Source organism: Pelophylax lessonae, assembly GCF_965119305.1.
Source record: "Pelophylax lessonae genome assembly, chromosome: 2".
Lineage (NCBI taxonomy): Eukaryota > Metazoa > Chordata > Amphibia > Anura > Ranidae > Pelophylax > Pelophylax lessonae.
The window spans coordinates 708,219,928-708,247,625 of record NC_138769.1 but is presented as its reverse complement, the minus strand read 5'-3'; the positions used below and the strand labels follow the sequence as shown (position 1 = coordinate 708,247,625).

Below are 27,698 nucleotides of genomic sequence, written 5' to 3'. Positions count from 1 at the left end.
ATTATTCCAACTCTGCTACTTTGGCCTCAAGTTTAAAATTCCCTTTTCAATTTCCTGTAATTCTCTCTTTATTGAGTAGACCCTATAATCTGATAAGAAGGCGGAGATTAATTATGCAGAGTGGGCAGACCTTTAGGGAAGTGGGTGTGGTAACTAATTGAAAGCTGTGCTGCAGTGTCCCTGGAAATTATTTTCAAATGTTGGCAACTATGCCCTTGGCAGAGCCAGCAGCATGACACCAATGATCTTTTTAGCAGTCTCTAAGAGGGGGCATTCTTCCCATTGACCCCCAATTCATTAATTTTAGCAGGGGCTCCCTAAGAACTGGAAATTATTTAAAGGGTTTCTTTGGTTGAGAAAGGTTGGTCTAGAGACAGATAAATGCACACGACGCCCTTCCTTCATCTACCCAGGGTGGTGCCATAGTTATGCCGAAAAAACAAATTATTCTAAATTTCGGGTTTGACGTAGGAACTCTTTTGCACATCTTAGAGCTGCTCCAAAAATGTCTACTACAATATATTTGCACAGCTTTATAGCATGGTCATGCGACTACATATTACTTTTATAGTTAAATAATTCTTTAAAGCTGAACTACACCCAGTAGACAAAAAACAACACACATTCCTGTAACTCTGTATTCGCTAATACATCAATAAAAGTATGAATATGATTTGGTATTGTCCTTACACAGTCCTTGCACAGCAGAGCTCAGTCTGGAAGAGATAGAGACAGAATAAGGAGCCAGTCAGTTGAGCTGCATTGTTCCAGGGCCGTCTTTAATGCAGGGCAAAAGGGGCAGCTGCCCTGGGCCCAGTCATTGTTGTTGGGCCCAAAGCAGCTGCCCCTTGATCTTGCGCTGCCTGTAAATAGTTGATAGATGGATTCAGGCAGGCCCAAGAAAATGTTTGCCCAGGGTCCAATCAATATTTAAGATGGCCCTGCATTGCTCATGTGATAACAAAGAGTGTGCTGACAAAGAGAGAAGATAATCAGTTTGTTGCTTCTCCTTTCATTGTCTAATCACAGGTTGGGGAGGGACAAGACCCGCAAGAATTATTTAACTGCAGCAGAGAAAAATCAGGTCCCCTCCCATGTAAATCCCAGAACTGGATAGACAACAATATAACTCCTTTGGCAGCCCCAAGCTATGTATTTTATCTGATGTACTGGATCAGCTTTATTATTCTAGGAGTTGGAGTGAGTGCCAATTGGATACCTGGTCCTCCTTCGATCCTTAACCTAGATTAGATAAATTCACCCATTTTCCAGATTTTTCAGAAAAAGGTCCACCAAGGGATATTCAGTGGGCCATAATGCACAATCAGAGCTATTTTTTCATTGGAACCATTGATTTACAGAAGTAATCATTCAGCCATTGGCTCCTGCTGCTGTCAGTCAAATCATATGATGAGGGAGCAGGGGGCAGGGGGCAGGGCACAGGGGGGGGGGGGGGGAGATACGAAAGGTAAGCAGAGCCATGAGCCAGAGACAGAGGACAGCAGAAGAAGAGGATTCGGGCTGCTCTGTGCAAAACCATTGCACAGAACAGATAAGTATGACATGTTTGTTATTTTTTTTTTAAATATAAATGTTTAGAAACACTTTAAAGCGGTTGTAAACCCCCCCAAATTTTTTTTTTCTTTTTGCAACCTGCAAGAGAAACACATAATGAGCTAGTATGCATCGCATACTAGCTCATTATGAAATACTTACCTTAGAACGAGCCCCCGCCGTGCCGTCCGCTTACCTTTATGACATGTCGCCCGTCTTCCGGGATCGTGGCATCCGGCCATCTGATTGGCCGGAGCCGCGGTGACGTCACTCCCGCGCACGCGCGCGGGAGCCGACGGTCACGGCACGGAGCTATGAAGGAACGGCACGAGCGGCCGTTCCTTTAGAGCGCATGCGCCAGTGACGTCACTGGCAGCATGTAAGGTAAATATCTCCTAAACGGTACATGTTTAGGAGATATTTACAGTACCTATAGGTAAGCCTTATCATAGGCTTACCTATACAGTAGGTACAAGTTACAGAGGAGGGTTTACTTCCTCTTTAAATTTAGAAAATCAGGAAATTACTGCATTATGGCCACCAGATGGAGCTGATGATCAGTATGCTCGTCAGCGTCATCTATTGGCAGTAATTTAGTATTTTCCAGATCCATGCTATTCTTATGAAAGAAGAATATCCAACCTGAATGTTGCACTGCCCCCATGGGAGCTGCTTAGATTGGATTCCCCTGGGTTACCCATAGCAAGAGTCTGTTAAATCCTGACGCTTTAACACTTGGCTCAGTCAATAAACAGTCCAGGGGATTTGGTTTTGTGTATTTTATTTAGGAACTTGGATAGGAGAAGGGATGAGTGGGATACCCCAACTTGACAACTATGCACAAATTCTGAGGACTTCTAACTGGATTGAATGCGGCAAGGCCGCTGCTTCACCTTCCCACTGAAGTGAAGATTTGAATGGTGGACTATTCTGTAGATCACTCTTCAGGGTCTAACTTGGCACCCCCTTTTTCACTAACCGTGTGTGCTAGCTCTTGTCCTCTGACCCCACTGGAGTGGTCCCCTTCCTGGGCAGACCCCCTGGCAGGCTCCTTGGTACTTACGGACATTGTTTTTCCTCAGTTAGCTCTGCCTTCATCTCCGCCATCAGCATCCTGGACCTCCTGGCTCAGCACCACACTCTGGCAGAACCAGGCCGACTGCCTGTGGCCACCTTTTTTGCTGACAGGAGGAGAGACAACCGTCACCCTCCTCCTGGGACCTGGCTTCCCCCCAAAGATGCCCTTTCACATGTGCCCTTGGCTTTTATGTCCAATCCCAGGATGCACTGCGGTTGTGCCCTCCCACTGGGACTGTCACAAAAGCCTGTGTGTCACTGGCTGGGTTTCCTCCACTGTCCAACAGGTTCCCCTATTGGATAAAGTGGGGACACTCCCTCAGACCAGGTGAATCACACATGGACACATGTAACAGGCAAAACTAGCAATCGGACTCTCCTAATGAGCGGGCAGAGCCAGAAACTAGGCTTTTACCTAGCACCTATCTAAGAGGGTGCTACATGAAAAATAGACTAATAATATTTAATTGTGCTTGCATTTGCATAGAACTAATGCATTTTCACAAGAAGAAAAGCTCTGCAAATATGTTACTAATATACACCTTTATAAATGACGTACATCAGTTCAGCAAGGGTGACTTGCTAAACTATTAAAGATAATGATGGATGTACATTAGTATATGAAGCAATATTATAAACTATAGTACCAAATGCCTTTAAAATTATAAAAAACATTTTGAAAATGATTTTAGGGTGAGTGCTGCATCAACAACATGAAAAAGAAAACTTTATAAAAAAATAAAAACCTCACAAACTTCTTTCCCTGTGAGATGAAACGGAGACCCCCAGGAACGCGGTAATAGCTTGAAAGCGGTTTGCCTTTTGCCGTTTTTAAATTGCTAATTACATGATATTTTAAAATACCATCATTTACTTTAAATGGCAGAGCCCTCCCAATTCAGAGCACTCTTTGAAGAGAACTTATGTTTTATATCTCCTAATGTGGGGGATGGGAAGGAGGGAATCATTTTTATACCAAAGTTTGGTAAGGTAAGAGGAGCAGTCGAAGTATTTTCTGATAATTTAACCACTTTACCACCGGAGGATTTTGCTGTCTTACGTCCAGGCCACTTTTTGCGATTCGGCACTGTGCGACTTTAACTGACAATTGCGCGGTCGTGCGACGCTGTACCCAAACAAAATTTATGTCCTTTTTTTCCAACAAACAGAGCTTTCTTTTAGTGGTATTTGATCACCTGTGCGATTTTTACTTTTTGCGCTTTAAACAAAAAAAAGAGCGTAAATTTTGAAAAAATAACAATATATTTAATATTTTTTTATTTGAAATTCCCCCCCCCCCCCCAAAAATGTAAAAATCAAATTTTTTAAAAATTTTTGGCCAATTTGTTCTTTGCTACCTATGTTTGGTAAAAAAAATCACAATAAGCGTATTTTGATTTGTTTGCGCAAAAGTTATTGCATTTACTAACTAAGGGAAAGATTTCTGTCATTTTTGGTGTTTTTTTTTTTTTAACGGGTAATGGCGGCGATCTGCAATTTTTTTTGCGGGACTGCGACATTGCGACGGACAGATCGGACCGTTGACTGACATTTTTGACACTTTTGGGGGTACCAGTGACATTACTACAGTAATCAGTGCTATAAATATGCACTGTTACTGTAAAAATGACACTGGCAGGGAAGGGGTTAATTTTATTGGAGAGGGAGGGGTTAATGTATGCCTGGTGCTTACTAACATGTGTGGGGGGAGGTGACTGAGTGACACAGGGACAGATCGCATGTTCAGCTATGCTGAACCCTGCAATCTGTCACTGTCTGTCACTTAGGAGATCCGCCCGCTTTGTTTACACAAGCGGGCGGATCTCCAGACTCGATTCCCCGACGATCGGGGAAGAGCAGCAGCGATCGCCGCTGCTCCTCCCCTGGCCCGACTCCCGCTGTGAATGAATAAAGCGGGAGCGAGCCTCCGGCGGCGCACGAGCGCCACCCACAAGGGGAGGAGTCCAGCGACGTAGGTCTATGTCGCTGGACGATAACAAGCCACTGTGCCGCAGTAGAGGCACAGTGACTGGCTGTAAAGTGGTTAAACACACAAAAGGCAACAATTTGTGATCAAAGCACACATTTCATGCGTTAAAGTGGAGCTCCAGGTGAACAGTTAAACACAAACATGGCATACATATGTAGCACTGCCCCCCCTGCCGCAGGGACTGATGGGTATTGCCTTTGCGGGCTCCCCTGGTTACCAACACATATTTACTTGAACAAATCTCTGAATCCCTCCTTGTTCCCAATGGCTCGTCACATGAATGAACAGTCTATGGGTGTTTGTTTTGTTGTTTATTGATAATTTGGGATAGGATAAGGGAATAGTGGGATACTCCAATTGAAATATTCACATTGTTTGAGGACTTCTATCTTCAAAACTCTGCTTGGAAAAATATGGAACAGCCAGGCTGTTAATCCACACTGCCACTAGTCTGGATGGGATTAAGTCTCTTGCTTTCTTCGCTGTTTAACAAGATGACTTGATGGATGATAATCTATCTTTAGGACACTCTCACTAGCATCCCCTTCCCACTGACACCCGTCCACTGACTATCCTAGGAGCAGGGGTGGCCCCCCTCAGGTCAGGCCCCTTGACATGAGTTTCTGTACTCACTGTACTGCAGAGACAGATCCTCCAGTGCCTCCCCTCTCAGTCAGCTTCTCTGGACCTTTGGGTTCAGCTCCTCACTGCTACTCTTCAAGCCCTCAGGATGACCCTGTGAGGCCGCATGGCACCCCTACAGAGGAGGAGGCAGCCACCTCTGCTCCCCAAGGAAAGATCTTAAGCACATGTGCTCCTGGCTTTTATACAGTATCCCAACATGCACCAAGGCAACTTTCCCTCTGCCAATCATCAGGACTGCATCAAAAGCCCATGCACCCATTCGTCAGGTTTCCTCCCACTGTCCAACACGCCTCCCTATTGGACCAGTCTGCTACACTAGACAGCCTCATCTGGCAGACTAGGAGACCTGAGTTGTCATTGCTGCAATTTAGTAAGATTTACAGGTCTAGTCCCTTCCCCAGCCTGTCACTGGACAGTGAAGGAGAAGCAAAAGACTGGTAAGCTCATCAATCTATCACTCTGCTTCCTCCTCCTGTCAGCATGCTCCTTGCACTACAGAACAACTGATTGGCTCCTTGTGCTGATTCCATCCCCCAGATTGATGGTTTCCATACCTCCCAACTTTCTGAGATGGGAACAAGGGACACCTAATAGCAAACATATGTAGGTATAGGACACACCCCTGTCACGCCCTATTAAAGGAGAATTAAAGCATACAAAAAATGATTAGTTGAATCCACAAGTAATTATTATTATTTTTTTTTTTTTTAACCACTAATATTACTTTATACTGGCTTTGAAATTTACAAACGCAGCAATTTAGAGATTGAATGAAAGGTTTAGTGCTGGAAACATTTTTTGAAAGATAAAAAGTGCATTTTGTATACAACTATATGGATCAGACCAAAATGAGGGACAAATGAGGAGGAAAGAGGGACAGAGAGACTTGGGTCCAAATCAGGGACAGTCCCTCGAAATCAGGGACAGGCCCCCGAAATAAGGGACAGTCCCTCGAAATCAGGGACAGGCCCCCGAAATAAGGGACAGTCCCTCTAAATCAGGGACAGTTGGGAGCTATGTGTTTCTGTACAGCAGATTTCTAGAGGTTAACGCCAGATCAATTTCAGGTACTTAGGCTGCTCACATTTAAAGAAAAAAATACATGTACTAATGCATTAAAGCGGTTGTAAACCCTAAAGAAAAAAAAAAAAAACCTGCAAGACAAAGGCATAATGAGCTAGTATGCATCGCATACTAGCCCATTATGTGTAACTTACCTTAGAACGAAGCCCGGACACGGACCCCCGGACATCGCTGCGGGCGCTTCCATGATCCCTCGCCGTCTCTTCCGGGTTCAGCGGCTCCGGCGCGGTGATTGGCCCGAAGAGACGGCTCTGGCGCAATGATTGGCCGGAGCCGCGATGACGTTATATCTTATATCTATATATATCTATATATCTATATATTGTATATTTAGCTACAGTACTTGCATGGAGTTCAGCTTAAATACGGAGGGCGATACTAGATTTCCATCACATGTTTTATCTCTCTATATACATATGCCAAGATTTTTTTTGCTTTTGCAGCTGCTGCTTGGCACTGAGCGCTGCCATATAGCTTACTTCTAACCAGAATGCCCTTCCCCGTGTCCTTCTCCCGCTCTCTTGTTTTCAACTGTAGTCACATTAACAGAGCACCTATAATGAAATTCCCTTTCAATTAACTTTTTTTTTTCTTTTTTTTTTATAAGTATGGACAAATTGTGCCTTTAATTAAAAAGTTACTTGTAAGCATCCTTTGAAAAGATTGTATTAAAAATGCTTAAGAGGTGCGTTGCCTTTAGCTGACAATACAATTTACCATCCATTTCAGGTAATTGACTTTGTGGAAGTGACCCAGTAATTTGCAAAACACTAAACCAGCCGGCAGTAGATCACCGAAAATGAAGCAAGCCTTTTTCGAAATAATTCTCAGGTAGTCCTCCTGGGGTTCTGCGCATAATAGATTGGCAAGTCAAACAAACCCAATAAGAATTGAACCGCGAGCACATGGTAAGCGATATGAGCACTGAACTGCTAGGTAACAGGGATCAATAAAGGTTGAATAATTTCTGAGTGTTGCGTAGCTGGTAAACAAGTGGGATAATCTGTGAATTTCAACACCTGCGCTATTTATTATTTGAAACAATTTTGGGCAAATTTAAAGGGCCAGATCATAGAAAGCTGGAATACCAGTTTCCGTTGAACTGAACTTTAAACTGTACTTGCAGACACACCTGCCAGGCACTATAAACCGGTCCTGATGATTTAGGCACCATGCACACTGGATGTTTTGCCTCGATGCATGAGGCTCCGACATTTAGAACAGCCCCGCTGCCGTCAGCCTGTCAAACTCTATAAGAGGCTCACGCTGCTGTGACTGGACAGGGCTGAACAGTGTATTTAGCGGTACATCTGTTTAGGGCAGTATGCATTTTAGCATGGCTCCATGGGGGAAATGCATGCTCGCTAGCCAACTTTCATCACCATTTGGGTGGGTTAATGTCATCTCAACTGCTCAACAGGCAACACATACACAGAAAAATCACAGAGGGATTTTACTACTTGCAAGTGATTCCTGTCCTTGTACCAACCATAAAGTCATTCCAAGGGAAATACAGTAGTGCAGAACACCAATCCACCAACTCTTCACGACACTGTACACTTACCATGTTCAGACCAAAGGAAAAGAGTATACCCACCCCACTAACTCACAGGGTCCTTTATTCATGTAGTTCCGGGCCCAATCCCTAGGAGAATTCTGTACCGCAGTGGGCCCTAGGATAAGGACCAGGGCAGCCATCAGAAATTTTGTGGCCCCTTACACAGCTTTAGGTCTGGGCCCCTCCTGGCCTGAGCACCAACATTTGACAGGGCCTGCCCTCTGGCCGTCCCACCAAGTCCACCCACTGAGTCCTTCAGTGCACCCACAACTATTTTAACACTCTTACAACTTAATATATGAAGATGAATCCAAACCAGCAAAAAGACATCCCCATATATTCAGCAAAGAGACATCCCAATCCTGCAAAGATACGGCCTCACATATTCAGCAATGAGACATTATAATCCAACAAAGAGACGGCCTCATATATTCAGCAAAGAGACATCCCAATCCAGTAAAGAGACGGCTTCATATTTTCAGCAAAGAGACATCCCAATCCAGTAAGGAGACGGCCTTATATATTCAGCAAAGAGACATTACAATCCAACAAAGAGACGGCCTCATATATTCAGCAAAGTGACATCCCAATCCAGCAAAGAGATGGCCTCATAATTTCAGCAAAGAGACAGCACAATCCAGCAAAAAGACATCCCTTCAGCTGCATCGGCTTATTCTGCAGCTGCCCTGCTTTAGCAATTGCTAGTTACTACAGCAGCAACAACTTGGTCTTATCGGTTGGGGCCTGGGTGGCCGGGCCCCTCGGAATACTTGGGCCCCCTACATGTGTATGGGCTGTCCCCCCCGATGTCTGCCTTGATAAGGACCCTACCGCACAGTAGATTGCCCCATGCTTGTCCACCTCTTCCTACAGAATCTCTGTCACTGGCCACCACCGCTCCCACCCCCACACTGCATGCTTCTACTCCATGACACTTCTCACTCCATAACCTCAAGGGTAAACTGTGATACACTCTTTGCTTCATACGCACAAGAATTAACTTATATTAACACACTTTACTGCATAACCCAGAGTGTTTACCTAGACGGGTACTCTTCATTCCCCAGTTCTTCAATACACTGTGAATATACTGGTAAAGTACACACTTGGTTCCTCTTCCCCAAGTAGCTCTGTCCAGACAGTTCTTCTTAAAGTGAAGTCCCGGCCTATTTTGCAACTTTAGTGATTCCTGGAGTGCTCGCTATGCTGATCAACAATTGGGCATTTTCAATTTTTTTCGGGGGTCCTTACCTTATTTTCAGGGCATTTTTGATTGTACTTCCTCCTTCTCCCCCCTCTGTGGCCACGGCCACCGACATCACTTCCGCCTTTGCATTGCTCAGAACACTCCCTGGATTCAGGAAGGACACAGCAGATTACACTGTGGCTTCAGATGCCCACATCCAAGATGGCCGCGCCCAGACAGTGGTTTTAAAAGTAAGATTTTGACTAAATTCCAATACTGTACACCTTGTAAGTATGAGAATAGCGGTTCTGTAAAGGGCAATGGATTAGTATTATAGGGGTATTTTTAGTTAAAAAAGGTATTTGAGGCCGGAACTCCGCTTTAAACAGTAACGGATTTTATTAAATGGTCGTTAATACTTACATACCTCTTCAAGGCAGTACAATTGGCATTACATAGAAATCTCCTTTCATATATATCTGTCCTCTCACATAAAGTGAGGCTGGGCTTTGGCTGTGCTGTACAATGTGGTGGAGTGTATACTTTGCAATATAAGTCCATTTCCACAGAGAGTGTCCATAATCCCGTCTTCTGAACTTACAATGGGTTCCCGTTAAAGGGTCACTTCTCTGCTAGGAAGTTTTACATAGCGCACAGATAGTCCGCACTGCATCACTCCCATGCCTGAACAACCAGGAGGTCTCCTCCTGTATAAATCAATTCAGAAACAGGATTGAAGTCGTACAGGGGAATATCACAAAACATTAAACCCTGCAGCACCAGCCATTAACCCTACATGCATTACAAATTGTTATTTTAAAGCAGGGGTCTCCAAACTTTCTAAACAAAGAGCCAGTTTATTGTCCCTCAGACTTTAGGGGGGCCAGACTGTGGCCAGCGCGAGTAGAAATTGTCCTGGAGTCAAATGGAGTAGACAATGCATCTCTGGTACTAGGGGGAGAAATAGAGCCCCATCGCTGGTGTCAGTGGGAGGAATAGTGCCCCATTGTTGTGGTCAGTGGGAGGAATAGTGCCCCATCACTGGTGTCAGTGGGAGGAATAGTGCCCTGATGGGGTCAGTGGGAGGAATAGTGCCCCACTGCTGGTGTCAGTGGGAGGAATAATGCCCCATCACTGGTGTCAGTGGGAGGAATAGTGCCCTGATGGGGTCAGTGGGAGGAATAGTGCCCCATTGTTGTGGTCAGTGGGAGGAATAGTGCCCCATTGTTATGGTCAGTGGGAGGAATAGTGCCCTGATGGGGTCAGTGGGAGGAATAGTGCCCCATGGTTGGTTTCAGTTTGAGGAATAGTGACCCATTGCTGGTGTCAGTGGGAGGAATTGTGCCCGGTTAAGGTCAGTTTGAGTAATAGTGCCCCATTGTTGTGATCAGTGGGAGGAATAGTGCCCGGTTAAGGTCAGTTTGAGTAATAGTGCCCCATTGTTGGTGTCAGTTTGAGGAATAGTGTCCCATGGTTGGTGTCAGTGGGAGAAACAGTGCCCTATTGTTGATGGCAGGAATTACTCCCCATTGTTGGTGTCAGTGTGAGGAATAATGTCTTTTTTTACAATTTCACATTGTAAAGCGCTGCGCAAACTGTTGGCGCTATATAAATCCTGTATAATAATAATAATAATAATAATATTGCGATTACTTTTTGTTTTCTATTACAATGCACTGGTAGTTGACTTAAAGTAGAACTATAGGAAAACCTTTTTTTTTTTTCATTTTGGATAGAGTAAGGGAGGGTTATGACCCTGATCAGATTTTTTTTCACCATCTGTGCCCAATTGTGGAGAGTTATCTTCACTTCCTGTCCCATAGCCAAACAGGAAGTGAAAGAAAATCCCTGCAAATTAAGGTAATTCCTTGGGGACCCTCAGGTTACCAGAATGAATGTCTCCATTTGAAGATTTTCCCTCTTACTCTTCCTGGGACAACCCAAAATTTGAGATTTTCCCGTTCAATTATAATGGTATAAACAGGACAAATAGAGAGGGTGAATCTCCCTAACGAGGGGCACAGACAGCAATAAAAACTGACAGATGTTTTAATACCTCTCCAACCTATCTAAAACAAAAAAAAAGAAAAAGAAAAGTTTTGCCTTCAGTTATACCTTAACCACTTGCCGACCAGCTGCCACAGATTTAATGCAGCAGGCTGGCTCGGCTGCGCGAAACGACATGGGGGTACGTCGGTCCCGAGAGTGGCGCTGGGGGGCGAGTGTGCACCGCTGGCGGCACGCTTCTGCCCCCACTAGGCCGCAGGGATGCCAATCCACAGGACCAGTGGCTGTGATTGCCGCCGGGCACCCGCGATCGTTCCCCGCTAAGAGAGAAGGACGGTAAGCTATTGTAAACACAGCTGACCATTGTTCTCTCTGAAATGATCACAGAGCGCCCGTGATCCTTCTATATAGGAACACAGGTCTCAATGATCATTTCACAAGTCCCTCCCCCCACAGTTAGAAACACCCCTCTAGGCTCACAATTAATCCTTTGATCACCCCTGGGTTAATCCCATCCGTGCCAATGTCATTATTACAGTAACAGTGCATATTTTTAGCACTGATTACTGTAGTAATGTCACTGGTCCCCCCAAAAGTGTAAAAAATGGCAGTTAAGGGTCCGATCTGTTCGCCGCAATGTCGCAGTCCCACTAAAAATTGCTGATCGACACCATCACTAGTAAAAAATAAATAAATAAAAATGACATAAATCTTTCTCCTAGTTTGTAGACGCAATAACTTTTGCGCAAACCAATCAAAATACGCTTATTGCGATTTATTTTTACCAAAAATATGTAGCAGAATACAAATTGGCCTAAAACAATGAAAAAATTTGATTTTTATTTTTTTTTGGGGGAATGTTATATAGCAGAATGAGGAAAATATTGTTTTTTTTTCCAGAATTGTCACTCTTTTTTTGTTTATAGCACAAAAAATAAAAATCGCACAGGTGATCAAATACCACCAAAAGAAAGCTTGATTTGTGGGAAAAAAAAGGACATACATTTTTTTTTTTCAGTACAGTGTCGCACAACTGCGCAATTTTCCGTTAAAGTAACGCAGTGCCGAATCACAAAAAATGGCCTGGTCATTAAGGGGGAAAATATTCCGGTCCAGAACTGGTTAATAGAACACAAGTAAATGTGCAAAATACTATGCATTAATGTTCATGCAGCAATACATCACAATGTATTTGTATATTATAAATGGGCCTCTAAAACTTTAAAGGGGTGCCATGTGCATTTAAATCCACAAACTCGCCCAGGAAAAGGGCTAAGCTTATACTCTTCAAAGAGCTACATTATATGTTGGCGCTATATATCAACGTTCAATTCATGACCACTGTTTTCCTGTTAAGGTTCATGAAAATATAATGTACTTATGTATAAATATTAATAATTTGTGATAAGGGATCAACGTAAAATCCCGATATTTTATTTACTGAAAATGCTTCACTTATTGTTTGATGCTCCTTTGTGGAGAAAAAGTCATCAATAATTCATGGGAAAAACTGCAGACTGATAAAAAAATATGGCAAAATTTGTTAGCTACACAGTATATGCTCGACATGAAAATTTAATGGAGTTTTACGATAAAGGAGTTTATTACCAGAGTTTTGAAGGTCTGCCTAGCGTTTTATCCTAAAAAAAACTAACAATAATTAATTGTAAGATTAAAGGGAAACTCCATTTTTTTGAATGGTATCAATGTGTTTGGTGTGTATTACATTTGAATTTGCCGCCGGTTCCACCCCCCTGCGAACGTCACGTCGCAGGAGACGGAAGCCAGGGCACGGAGACGATCGGGAGGAAGATCCGCTGCGAGACACCACCGGGACACATCGCTGGATCCCGGTGACAAGGTAAGTAACCTCTCTTACAGGATCCAGCGATGCTTCTGGCGGTACCCCGAGTGTGGCTCGGTGTTACCGCTTTTGGCTCTGAAATTTAACCCTGATCCACGCTCGGGAATACCGCTAAGAAGGTTAATATACCAAGTTGATCGATTGATCGATCAATTTGGGTACAGCCAGCCTGCTGGATTCACTTGCAATTATCGCTAGCAGCTGCTATAGCCGCTAGCAATAATCGTCTTCTCCCGCCGGGAACAGAGACAGTAGCTCGGCAGTAGAGATTCCCCTGTCAGTACTTACAGTGTTGATGGGGGGAATCGTGTGAATTTCTTTCCTGTAACCTGTGGTAGCAGGGTAAGCTTTCATGTTTTCACTTGGTATTTTGGGAAAGGTTATGAGGATAGGTGGGGGATATAGCAGGTCTATTCCAGGCATAGGGACTAGTATTGACCAGGACCCCCACAAAATAAGAACTTCAGTGCTAGAGCATGGCCAACATGATGAAAACATGTTAAAAACTTGATGTTCACCACTGACTTTCTTAAAGGTGTTACTAAAACCAGGACCGACATTTACTATATCTGGTCTCCCACAGTACACAGAACATGGAAATACAATTATTTTAGTAAATATAAACTGCTATATACCTTTTCTCATCAGCAGTATATAGCAGTCTTGTGACTTCTATCAGTGTCTAGTTAAAGCTTGTAGGGGGAGTGTCTATTTCACTTTGACTGTCCTTTGAGAATGCAGGACTGCTGACCCTCTGTTTGGCCCTGACTCTTGCTGATTGGCCCTGTGTCACATGCACCCTCCCAAACTGGGCATGTGCGGAGTGAAACCAAATACTCTGTACTATCAGGAAATAGATTAACCACTTGCCGACCGCCGCACGACTATTTACGGCAGCGGTCAGCCCCTCACAGGCAAAGTGACGTAGGACTACGTCGCTAGCCTGTGAGCCTCCAGGGGGCGAGCGCGCGCGGAGGCACGCTACCGCCCCCGCTCGTTCCCTAACATGTCCGCCGGTCACTCGCGATCTCCCCGTGGAGAGGGAGAAAGGCAGGCGGCTAATGTAAACAAAGCCACCTGTCATTCTCCCCTGTGTAAGAACAGAGATCATACGGTCCTGCTATGTAGGATCGTATGTCTCTGTTGTTACACCACTAGCCACACCCTTTTACAGTTAGAAGCATGCCCATAGGGACACACTTAACCCCTTGATCACCGATAAAGTTAACCCCTTCCCTGCCAGTGTCATTTTTACAGTAACAGTGCATATGTATAGCACTGATTACTGTAGTAATGTCACTGGTAACCCCAAAAGTGTCAAAAATGTCAGTCAAGGGTCCGATTTGTCCGCCGCAATGTTGCAGTCCCGCAAAAAAAATCGCAGATCACCGCCATTATTCGTTAAAAAAATACACCAAAAATGACAGAAATCTTTCCCTTAGTTAGTAAACGCAATAACTTTTGCGCAAACCAATCAAAATACGCTTATTGCGATTTTTTTTTTACCAAACATATGTAGCAGAAAAGAAATTGGCCAAAAATGTTACTTCTGCTGCTCCAATCCCAATGAATTATAGGGAAACCTATACAGAGAGAAAAAGGGAGAGGGGGGCTACTTTTGGTGAACTTCTAAAAAGGATGGTTGCTTGGTTGTCTCTTGCTGGCTTTATTACTTCAAGAAAGTCAAAGTGAAGCCAGAGCTCATAATCTGCATGTTTGTAGAGACTCAAAAATTACTGAAGTCATTGAATCAGAAAAGCAGCCTGGTTACAGGAAAGGCTCCATACCTTCTCATTTTAGGTTTCCTTTTAAGTACTTTAAACAAGACTGATAGTCTTTTTGTGATTGGCAGTGGCAAGTGGGTGGAGCTGGGAACACCAGTGCAAACATTTTCACCTAGTGTCTCATAGTGTCACATTCCCGGTAGTTTACGTAAGACAACTCTTTTGTGATTGGCAGTGGCAGGTGGTTGGAGCCAGGAACTCTATTGCAGAAATCTGGGAACACCACTGCAGAAATCTCCCAGGCAAACTTTCAGAAAGACAAATTATTGGCAATTTATTCAGGTAGACTCTTTTGTGGTTGGTAGTGGCAGGTGGGTGGAACTGGGAACATCAGTGCAGAAATCTCCAAGGCAAACTCTCAGAGAAACTAATTATTGCTAATTTATTCAAGTAGACTCTTTTGTGATTGGCAGTGGCGATGGGTGGAGCTGGGAATACCACTGCGGAAATCTCCCAGGCAAACTTTCAGAGAGACAAATTGTTGGTAATTTATTCAGGTAGACTCTTTTGTGATTGGAACCCCAGTCAAAAAATATCCCCACCAGAGTCCCAGAGACTCTTTTGGGTTTGGCAGTGGCAGGTGGGTGGAGCTGGGAACATCAGTGCACAAATCTTCCAGGCAAACTCTCAGAGAAACAAATTATTGCTAATTTATTCAAGTAGACTCTTTTGGGATTGACAGGGGCAGGTGGGTGGATTTGGGAACACCAGTGCAGAAATCTCGCAGGCACACATTTAGACAGAAAAAATTATTGGTAATTTATTCAGGTAGACTCTTTTGGGATTGGCAGTGGCAGGTGGGTGGAGCTGGGAACACCAGTACAGAAATCTCCCAGGCAAACTTTCAGAAAGACAAATTATTGGTAATTTATTCAGGTAGACTCTTTTGGGTTTAGCAGTGGTAGGTGGGTGAAGCTGGGAACATCAGTGCAGAAATCTCCCAGACAAACTCTCAGAGAAAAAATTATTGCTAATTTATTCAAGTAGACTCTTTTGTGATTGGCAGTGGCAGGTGGGGGGAGCTGGGAATACCACTGCGGAAATCTCCCAGGCAAACTTTCAGAAAGACAAATTATTGGTCATTTATTCAGGTAGACTCTTTTGTAATTGTCAGTGGCTGGAATTGGGAACACCAGTCAAAAAAAAAAAAAAAAAATCCCCACCAGTGTCCCAGAGACTTTTTGGGTTTGGCAGTGGCAGGTGAGTGGAGCTGGGAACACCACTGTAGAAATCTTGCAGGCAAAGATTTAGAAAGACAAATTATTGGTAATTTATTCAGGTAGACTCTTTTGGGATTGGCAGTGGCTGAAATTGGGAACACCAGTCGAAAAATATCCCCACCAGTGTCCCAGAGACTCTTTTGTAAAGGGCAGTGGCAGGTGGGTGGGGCTGGGAACAGCAGTGCCAAAATTTCTCCACCAAAATCCCGGAGAGACAAAACGATGCTAGGTGATTGAAGTCAGCTTACCAAACAATTGACCATTTCAGGTAGAAGGGACCTTTCACATTACAGAGAAAATGGAAAATAAATTTTGCTAATTGTATATACATAATAATGGTACATTTTGCACAGCTTGATCCATTTTCGAGATTGGTGCATCCGGCAATCAGCAAATGATTCATTTCACAAATGCCTATTTGCTTCTAATGAAAGCCGCGCTTTATAAATAGAGTAAGCGCCATACAGAAAGGTGTAATTACGAAGCTTAAAAGGTATAATATCCCAGCAGACAAAACAAATGACGGCTTTGTTTCAAATTACACATGCTTCATACTTCCGAATTTCACCTTTGTTATTAGACTCAGCGTGAACTTCCAACATGAAATGCACCGGAGTGTGGACAAACAAAATTGATTCTACAATTCAACTTAATTAAAGCATTACATCAACGTGCCTTAACTAAGTTCGCTCTTGTATTATTGTAACATAAAAAATCCACAGTTTACAAAGTTCCATGCCTATCACTTGAACTGAATTAAGTGGAAGCTTAAAGTGAACCCGTACTCTGCCCATGATATTTATGAGGTCAGCCCTGTTTCTTGCAGCAATAAACTGTGATCCCACGCTAACATGATAATGCTCCCCAGAGGCATGACACCCTGGACCCAGCAACATTCAACCCAGAACCGTGGTGGAGAACAACATTGGGGGCAGCTCTGGAGGGTAAAACGGGTGAGTTTTGCTTTGCAATTTTTTTTTTAATATTGGGGGGAGGCAGGTTAAAAAGAATCAAGTTGGACATTAGCTTTACATTTTAAAAAGTATAAGTCCCACTGTACTTTGATTGCTATTACCTTTATGTCAGAAAAGATCCTCTTTCCTGTGTTTAGCTGGCAAGTAGTTTGGATTTTGCAGATATTCACTCTTCGTTAATTATAAAAGTTTTAAACTGTTTCATTACAGTCAGTTGGAATGATTCCCAGGGAATGAGCTGTTGGGTTACCTTTACTTTTAAACTTCTGGCAAATGGGGTTTTACAATACTCTTGTCTCCTATCCTGTTTTAACCCAGCCAACACAGAACTCCACTTGAAATGCAATTTTGGCCTCAGAGAACCCCTACTAATAACTAATAATCTCCACAGTTTATTGTACATTTGCATAATGGCCAGTGGAAAGAATGTTTCTTACATTGATGGTCAGTGAGAAGAATGTTCTTTACATCGGTGGCCAGTGAGAAGAATGTTCTTTACCATTGTGGTCAGTGAGTTGAATGCTCCTTACATTGGTGGTCAATGGGAAAAATGCCCCTTACATTGGTGGTCAGTGTGGAGAATGCCTCTTTACATTGGTGGTCAATGGGTAGAATGTCCCTTACATTGTTGGTCAGTGGGAAGAATGCTCCTTACATTAGTGGTCAGTAAGAAGAATGCCCCTTACTTTGGTGGTTAATGGCTAGAAAGCTCCTTAAACTGGTGGTCCATGGGTAGAATGTCCCTTACATTGGTAGTCACTGGAAAGAATGCTCCTTACATTGGTGGTCAGTGAGAAAAAGGTTCCTTACAATGATGGTCAATGGGTAGAATGCTCCTTACATTGGTGGTCAGTGAGAAAAATGTTCCTTACAATGATTGTCAATGGGTGGAATACTCCTTACATTGGTGGTCAATGGGTTGAATGCTCCTTACATTGGTGGTCAATGGGTAGAATGCTCCTTACATTGGTGGTCAGTGGGGAGAATGCCTCTTTACATTGGTGGTCAATGGGTAGAATGCCCCTTACATTGGTGGTCAGTGAGAAGAATGCCCCTTACTTTGGTGGTTAATGGGTAGAAAGCTCCTTAAACTGGTGGTCCAGGGGTAGAATGACCCTTAAATTGGTAGTCATTGGGTAGAATGCTCCTTTCATTGGGGATCAGTGGGAAGAATGCTCCTTACATTGATGATCTGTGGGAAGAATGCTCCTTACATTGATGATTAGTGAGCAGAACGTTCCTTACAATGGGTAGAATGCCTATTACTTTAGTGGTCAGTGGGAAGAATGCCCCTTACCTTGGTGGTCAGTGGATAAAGTGTCCTTACATTTGTGTCAATAGCATGACCCCACCCTTACAGATAGGTGGAAAGAGCATTTCTATCATTGGTTACTTATTTGAGAGACAGAATTTACCTAATGTTTAAGGAACTTCTAGTAACCTCTGGAAGACCCCAGTTGAAAAAGGCTCCCAGACCTTTCACAATTTTCCTGAGCGTATCTCCAACACCTGGTCTTCTTTTAACCCTATCCCTGTTGCCATTAAATCCAGGAACTTGTTCTTTATCACTGGAGAGGCTGAAGTTGAAGTTTCAATGAAAAAAAACAATGTAACACTATTATTGTTATAGTATTTTTACTTACTACTGTGATTTATTCACATGCAGATCAAAAGATAGACCCTTGATCTGTATATGACATCAGATCAATCAACCTTACAATTAAAAACATGTTTTCAATAAAATGAGTTCCTATGTAACCTTTTATTATCTATTTTTTTTTCCAAAAATTTTTTTATTATCTATTACATATTTACATAGTTAGTCTGGCTGAAAAAAGACACAAGTCAATCTCGTTCAACAAATAAATTTAACTAAGCCCTAATGATCTCTTTCCTTCCTTTTTTTTCCTGTTTATTTATTTAATTACTGTTTTTACCATTATTATTTAAAGTTTCACTTTTATTTATTTATTTTTTTATTTTAACATTAGAAAAAAATGTGCACATTTGAAAAAAAAAAAAACACTTTTAATTCATTTGAGAATAACTTACCCAAACTTTGGACTTTTAGTGTCATTGTAATATAGAATAAACTACTAAATAAAATGTAAATTCTTTTACAATAGCATGATATTTTAAAAATGAACACTGATCAAAGTAGAAAAATAAATGTATTTTGCATTTTATATCTTTTTGTTTGTAGACTGTATATAAAACAAATCATTTTTTTATTTTTATTTTTATTTTCTTTGTCAAAATGAAGCCTTCTTTAAAAAAAAAAAAAAAAAAAGAATCCTAAAAAATATGTATTACTTAGTTATCTATGCTCTGGTCCATAAGGGGTGTGAAGGTGCCAGGCCTGGAACCAGCTTTGTGCTGTGATCGGTTATTTAACTGTCCTGCAATGTGTTGGATTCCCCTGCCAACGTCCAATTCAAGCTTAATAAAGTAATACCAAGATCAGTGCCATAAATTCTCACTCTACAAATTGGAAAAGAGTTCAAGTAATGTACTTAAGTAGATTATCCTCTGCTATCGGGAAGAAATAGTACGAATGGCAGAAAGCCACGAGCCCACGTAAGAAAGTGATTCAAGAAACGTTATTTACTTAGGAAAACCACGGGGGAGTTACCAGTTGTTTGCGTAGCAATGTTCTCCTCTTACATATGGATTCATCGTTGAGGTCACCCCCGACATATGGCACTCACGATGGTCTCTCAGATGGTATATGACGTTTTGTGTGTTTGTTACATGTATAGGAACAGCTTTCTGTGTGGGTTTCAACTCTTGGCAAGACTTAACATGCAACTATTATTTTCTTGAAAGGAGATTAATACCAACATAGCAATCTATGACTGCTTAGCCTTGTGCAGCGATTGGCACTGTGGCCTGCAATGTTGAAGGTAGATCTAAACTCAACTAAAGGAAATCTCATATAATCTTTAACCTTTCAGTGCCACTCCAAAAACAGTTTTCATTCTTTTTTCATATCTCAGACTCGAAGGTCCATGTTCAGGCACTGGAATATAAGGATCATAGGGCGCTTCTGTGGGAGAAAACTGGATTTATGTAAGAACTTACCGTAAAATCCTTTTCTCTGAAGTCCATTGATAGACGCAGCAGCAATGCTTTTTTACCCTTGGGTCATGCGCCATCTACAGGAGTAGACTAGGCAGCGAAAAAAAAAATACTATAGGAGCTATCCTTCTCGGCATAACCCTGCACACACTGTGCTCCCAAATCAGTTTCATAGCAAGCAGTGAAAAGAAGACAAAAACCATCCCCATGAATAGAGGGGTGGGTGCTGCGTCTGTCAATGGACTTTAGAGAAAAGGATTTTACGGTAAGTTCTTACAAAAATCCAGTTTTCTCTTTGACATTGACAGTCGCAGCAGCAATGGTTCTTTACCCTTGGGACATCCCAAAGCAGTATAGGCATGAGGGGTGGGAAGAACCCAACCAAAAAACAGTTAATGTATTTCCATGGCTACAAACGTAGCCAACTGGGTTAGAAAAAAGCTCAACCAGTAACAACAGGAGCTTGCCCATGAACAAAGTTTGACCCTTAAAGAGAAAATAACAAGTTTCATTACACAGCAGCCTGAAAAACATTGCAGCCAAAAGAGGCATCCGAAGATGCCAATAAATCAATCTTAAAATATTAAAAAAAACTGAGACTGAAGTCCCAGCAGGAAACCTAGGTCCTACTCCTTCACTAGATAGCAAGAAACGGATTTGAGAGAATAGTGTGTGGGGGGGTTATGCTGAGAAGGACAGCCCCTATAGGTGCGTCAGTGAATATTTTTCACTGCCTAGTCTACTCCTGTAGATAGCGCATAACCAAAGGGTAAAGAAGCATTGCTGCTGCGTCTGTCAATGGACGATAGAGAAATCAGTCTTTAAAACACACAATGTTGGTCTCCTGTGGGGGTTAATGGTTTCTTGGCTGTTCCTACGGCCGCTCTTTTAGAGAGCAGAAGCACACTCCAAAAGGTAACATGAAAAGAACAGAGGAAGGCGCCTCTAAGTGCAGTGTAAAACTGTTTAATTACATAAAAATGAGGAACACTTACACGATCATTCGTGAGAAGCAGACATGTAGGGACATCATGGGGGTTCGTTCCATGGACTCCCTGTTGGCTCCCTTTCCCTGAAGCTGTCCAGCAGCATAGGGGGATGGAGAGGAGAGGCGTGGAGCACTAGGAGGAAGGAGCCTAGCCAAGGTCGCGGTGGAACGCACGTCTCGCTTGAGGACCGCAGGAACTTGGTGACGTCACGGGAGTGGTTAACCATGGTCCATAGAACAAATTCCAAGGATTTCTCTACATGCCTGCTTCTCACTTATGATCGTGTAAGTGTTGCTCATTTGTACGTCATTAAACGGTTTTACAATGAACGTAGATGCGCCTTCCTCTTTTATTTTCATGTTCAGGCTCTTCCTGTTATAGGAGCTCAAGTGTCACCCAGCTGTGCTCCTGTGTTGTCACCCTGTCACATGCGCACCTGGTGGAAATTACAAGCAGCCCTGCCAGTACACATTGCACAGCACGTTCCACCATTGTCAGGAAACCAGTCCAGAGTAATATTGTGCAGCCGATGCTAAAGCATGTAGCTAGGAAGTGGCTAAAAGTGTCTGGAAGAGATAAGAAACACTGAAATAGGGGAAAAAAGTAAAATTGGTGTTTTTATGGAAAAAGCCAGTTGTTTATGATACATTGATCATACTGCGCACTTTGTAAAGTGCAGTTGCACTCTGCAAGAGCAGCTGCTCCAGAGCTCAGTAAATGAGCAGAAGCTCTGCTGACTTCCATTATCATCTAATCACGTGCAAACAACAATGCTTTATTTTTGTTTTCCTTGAACATGATTGGGTATTCATTGCAAAGCGAAGCTTCACCTCATTTACTAAAATCTGGAGCAACTGTACTTGCAGAGTGTAACTGCACTTTGCAAAGTGCACCGTCTATTTGCCTTTAGTAAGACAACCCCATTGCGTACTTAGAAACTAAGCCTAGGTTCACAGTGAATGCGGGTTTATAATCATGTGAGTTCAGCTGTACTCCCACGATTTCAAACCGCTAATTCAGTCCGACTTCGGAGGGCGATTTGAGAGACATCTGTGTGGGTTCATGCACAGATATCTAATAAAAAAGGCCCCCGAAGATGCCAAAAGTAGTGCAGGAACAAAGTCAGAGTTGCACCGATTTGGACGGTGCTGTTGCAGTTGCAATTGTCCATTAAAGTCACGCAGTGCCGAATCGCAAAATAGGCCCTGGTCTTTGAGCAGCCAAATCTTCTGGGGCTTAAGTGGTTAAAGGCTAAGTATACCTTTGGTGAAAAAAGTTTAAATTCACATTTTTTGTTTGGAAAGAACTAGGAACTTACAAAGCAATTCACCCATGATCAGTGGAACGCTGGTGCAATGTCAGGCACCTGCAGAGACGTTCGCCAACTTTATGCCCATACCACTGTATAGGCTTTCAGTTACAAAGCTGGAGGAAGTGTGAATGAACTATAAGAGTGCTTAACAGCACCTTGACAGTTCATTGAGAACTACAAGCAGTCCGCTGTGATGGAAGATGGGACTTGTAGGTTTTTCCTTCACAGATTCCTGAGAATGAATGTTGCAGTGGTGTGGACAGAGCTCCACACAGCCACACCAATTTTGAAATGTAACAGTGGATGAAGGGAGAGGTTCCCCCATCTGCTGTCACAGAGGGAGTGATCTGGGGGTGTGGGGATAGGAGTTGGCGCATGTTACACATTACACCATAAATATGGGTGCAATGTGCACCTTGCTCCAAAAGGTGAACTTAAAGTGTAAGTCCACCCTAAAACTAAAATCCATGCATCTATAGTCCTCCACGATCTAACATTAACCTATCAAGCCCTGTAAAGAAAAAAATCAGTATACATACTTTTTTTGAAGCCGATCCAATATGATCTCCAGCGGCTGAAGCTCTGCAGAGGACACTGCCGACAATGGCTGTAAAATGAATGGGGAGTTACAACACCCATAGACTTACTATAGGACATCTGTTGTCGGTTGTGTCCTCTGCACCCGCCTCCACAGCGAAGCAGTGGCTGACAGCTCAGTGTGGGACCTGGTCAGATCGGCTTCAAAAAAGGTAAGTATACTGATTTCTTCTTTACAGGGCTAGATAGGTTAGTGTTAGATCGTGGAGGTCTGTGGATGCATGGATTTTAGTGTTAGGGTGAACTTATCCTTTACCCTTTGAAATGTAATAGTAGCTTACTGTCTAGTGGCTTCAACATTTGCCTCTTTTCCCAAATATTTTTTAAAGACATATTTAACTCAACTTTTTAACTTTGCCCTACTGGTAGGCTTATAATAAGTCTTACATGTAGGCACCTTGGAAACCATCTAAACCTGCGCCATTTAGTAGATAGAGATGTCGGCTCTGTCATTTATGCATGCGCAGTAAACTGTGCATTCAGGGCGCATTGCCTGTGGTGTGGTTGCAGAGAGCACTATGCCATGATAGTGACTCCTGTGTGCATGCATGGGGGTAAAGCCACCCAGGGAATTCAAGCTGCCAGAGAGTGCAAACCTGGCACAAAGACTGGGGGAAGATATAAACACTGAGAGCGGTGACAGCACAGAGCTGGGGGACTCTGTTTCACTGGTAAGTCTGTCATATTTTCTAATATGTGGTGCGAACTAGAACATTATGACATAAAAAAAAAAACCTGGGACCATTTGAAAAAATAAATAAATAAATTGTTAAATACTGATGTAGCACCCTCCTAGGTAGATGCTAGGCAAACACATTTATCACACAGATCTTTTAGTTCTGCCTGTCATGTGTTTCTAGGTGTGAAACACATGACAGGCAGGGAGGGAGTGTCCCCACTGTGCCCAATGAGGCAGCTTGTTGGACAGTGGATGAAACCTAGCCAGTGACAAATCGTGTTTTATGGCAGTCCCAGTGGGAGGGCATTGCTGCAATGCATCCTGGGATTGCCCATAAATACAGAGGGAGCATGTGACAGGGTGTCTTTTGGCGGGAGCAAAGTCCCAGGAGAAGGTGGATGGCTGTTACTCCTCCTGCTCATGTGAGGAAGGTGGTCCAGGTGGTCAGCCTAGGGACCAGGAGTGGAGCTGGGCTGCAGAGGATCCAGTTTGCTGACCAGTGGAGCTGTTGGGCAGAGGACTTTGGGAAAAACAGTACTGTGAGTACTGAGGGATCTGCCTAAGGGTCTGCCTAAGAGTGGGGACCACTCCAGAGAAGTCAGGGGATCAAGGAGCCAGCTCACTCAGAGTGTTACAGTAAAGGGGGTGCCAAACAGTTAAACCCTGAAGATAGGGATAAAGAGGGTGCCAGGAAGGGCCCTGAAGTTGTTCAGCGGTACCATCTACCTCAGAGTACAGCTTGCCTCAGGATAGAGTTTACCTCAGGAAGCTTAAGCAAAACCTTTTACAGCCAAGGGCAAAGTGAAGCAGCGGCCTAGCTGTGACTAGCTCAATTTCAGCGTTACTCTGCGTTAACCAGCGTTATACCAGCATGTATTCAAGTCGTCCCAGCCTATTGTGAATAGTTCTATTCAGTTGGATTATCCCACTCATCCCTTCTCCCATCCAAGTTCCAAATAAAACATAAAAACCAAAGATACTGGTTTGAGGTAAAACACTTGGGAAAATGCCAGAATGTTCTGTTGTTGCTAATGGTAACCGAAGGGAACCCGTAACCAGCAGCACCCTTGGGAGTAGTGCTACACTGATTTAACTGGTGATCCTGCCAGTTTCCGGACTTCCAGTCCTAGGGTGACAATGCTCCTTGATGGGTCCTAGGGTGACAATGCACCTTGATGGGGTTCCTAAGCAGTAGCAGTGTTGTCACCCTAGGGTGCTCTCTTACTGTGGACTTCATACCAATGTCAGTGTTACAGCACTCATTGCTTAGAGTTCAATGGGACGCAGACGTCATTGGAGAGCGATGTGCACCTGCATGTATGTACAGGATGGCAGGGAAATGAAAAGTGGCCAAGGGGGGCACTGAGCTGATCTTCAAAATGGTAAGTATTGAGTAATTTTTTTTGTTAAAAGTAACACACGCCAGCAAGGGGCAGTCTACAACAAGGAAAGACAAGCCAGGGTTTTAGTTATACTTTACGCCTTGAACTTCTCTTTGGTTCATGGCCAATATTTGAAATGTGCCAGATGTCTGAAAATTGTGTACAGCAATACAGTCGCAAATAACAGGACTCATAGCTACAATTTCATCTTTCTTATGCTCGTACAATTGCGGGCACTTAATAAGGGACTGCCGAGCAATGTTTTTCTCCTCCGCCCACACACTATATTTTTCCCCTCGCATACGCTACATAAACAACGCTTTATAGCTTTGTGAGCAAAAATAGAATGGACACTTTCCAATGAGTAGGAGAAAGGAGAAAAAAGATATAGCGGGATTGCAAATGTTCTGAACTTCAAATCTTTTATTTGCCTTTTGTATAGAACATTGCAAAGAATTTAGTAAATGTGTTTACAGTGTTTTTTTGTTGTTGTTTTTATTGGTACAAATATGGCTTTCTAAAATGCCTGGCCTTCTATCACCGATGTCCAAAGGAGGAACTATCGATGTTAGGCATAGTGACCATCCCATCCATGCAAACAGAATCTCTGGACATACAATAATGCAATCCAAAAACATTGAAAAAGTATTGAATTTTAGGCCGCTTTCACACGAGTGGTGCGCCCGGCGGACTCCATTTTGAAGGTGGATGACAGGTCCGTCTCCGCTTGCTTTGCAGAGACAGAGCTGTCAGATCCCCACTCTCCTCTATGGGAGATCAGATAAAAATGGACCAACCGTCCGTTTTCTTTCAATCCTATCCAATCCGATCCTCCAGACGGATGGAAAATAGGGTTTCCATCCATACAGATTTCACGGACAGGATCGGATCGAATCGGAGAGCAGTGGGTGTCAGTGGAGATATCTCTACTGACATCTGCTGCTCCATAGAAGTGCATGATGCATCTGATCAGGTCCGCCTGAAAAACTGACAGGCCGACCGGATCGGAAAGAGCGTGTGAAAGGGGCCTTACACAATTCACGTTTAGGAGGTTATGTACTAAAGCTGGAGAGTGCAAAATTTGGTGCAGCTGTGCAAAGTAACCAATTAGCTTCCAGTTTTTTTTTGCCAAAGTTTATTTGAACCACTAATTGGTTACCATGCACAGCTGCACCAGGATACTGAGTTCACCAATTTTAGTAAATTTGCCCCTTAAAGTGTTACTAAACCCAGGACTCTGCATTCACTATATCTGGTCTTCCACAGTACACAGAACATGGAAATGCAATTATTTTAGTAAATATAAACCGCTAAATACCTTTTTTCATCAGCAGTATATAGCAGTCTTGTGACTTCTATCAGTGTCTGGTTAAAGGATACCCCTGGGGAAGTCTTGTGACTGTGACAATACGCGTTGGGCGGAGTCAGGTGACGTAGTGGATCGAGATTACACTGGAGCTACGGCCCCGTTGGATGTAGGAACGAATGCATTGTCTCTGCTTTAAATGTAAGTGGATTCTTTCAATAAATGTAACTACCCCATGGAAGCATGGTTATTTTAAACTGAGGGGTGGTGGAGGAGAGAGGAGTATTTGTCATACAGTCCACACAAAACCTATCAGGAACAGTGAAACTCAGAGAGAATAGAGGAGGAGAAGAAACCAATCAGCTGCCTTACCCCGGAGTACACCCCGGCTGGACCTATTATAGGTCTAAAATTGAGGTGAGCGGATTGGTGAACAGATGGAGGGCACTGTTGCACATTGATGCATGTAAGACCTTATGTGTTATGTGTGCAATGTGTTAAATATAATAGATATACGGGCACAAAACTGATGGACATCAGTGGCACAACAGAACAACAGAAAAAAATAGGCACATGGGCATAGAACTACTTGACTCCAGGGTACGAAAACCTCTGCACAATTCATGACTTGCCAATCTCAAAGCAGCAAAATGATGAATCATGCACACCAGTCTTCAATCCCACATAAACATGTAAGTGAAACTGATGATATTCTTATTCTTCAAAAATAATCCATATACATCAATTAGTAAGCAGCCCCAAAGTCAACTGAAGGAGCCAACTGCCAACCCAAGTGGCTTCCTGTTGTCAGCTTGAAACAGGAAACTACTGGTATGATCTCTAGGTACAGTGGCGGCCCGTCCATTGGGGGCGCAGGGGCGCCGCCCCTCCATCCATTTGTCCGGCCCCCTAATCTACATGCAGGGCGCTGAACGCATGGATTCCAATAGGTTTTTTTTTTTTTTTCAAGCAGAGGCTCTAATGCCTTGTTTCCACTGAGCGGTACAGTTCGGTTCGGTACAGTTCAGTACGGTTCGGAACGGTACACCTTGATCGGGCTTTCGTTTCCACTGCCAACAGTACTTCAGCTCAACAATACCTTAACAGTATAGCTCCACCCTGTTGGTATGCTACTAATGTGCTTGGTACCCCAACGAAAGGGTCCCAAAAAAGTGGTATGATACAGTTCGGAATTAGGGTACCATTCACAACTTTTGACAATGGAAACGTCAAAAAATGCCTACCGTACTGTACCGAACTAAACCGCTCAGTGGAACAGGCTTCCAAAAAGAGTGGGCTCGGGGCGCAGCGCCACCCAGTTGTGTGACAATAGCGAATTAATATTCGCTATTAGCACACTGATTTTCCTCCCAGCCAATACGGAAGTGGGTCGTGAGACCCCTTTCCTGATTG

General features: G+C 43.3%; 1 protein-coding gene across 10 annotated transcripts in view; it reads right to left on the bottom strand.

Annotated features, from left to right (window-relative positions):
• DLG2 (discs large MAGUK scaffold protein 2) overlaps positions 1-27,698 on the bottom strand; it is a 2,359,657-nt gene that overhangs the window by 1,032,196 nt on the left and 1,299,763 nt on the right. The gene's annotated exons all lie outside the window — the stretch shown is intronic.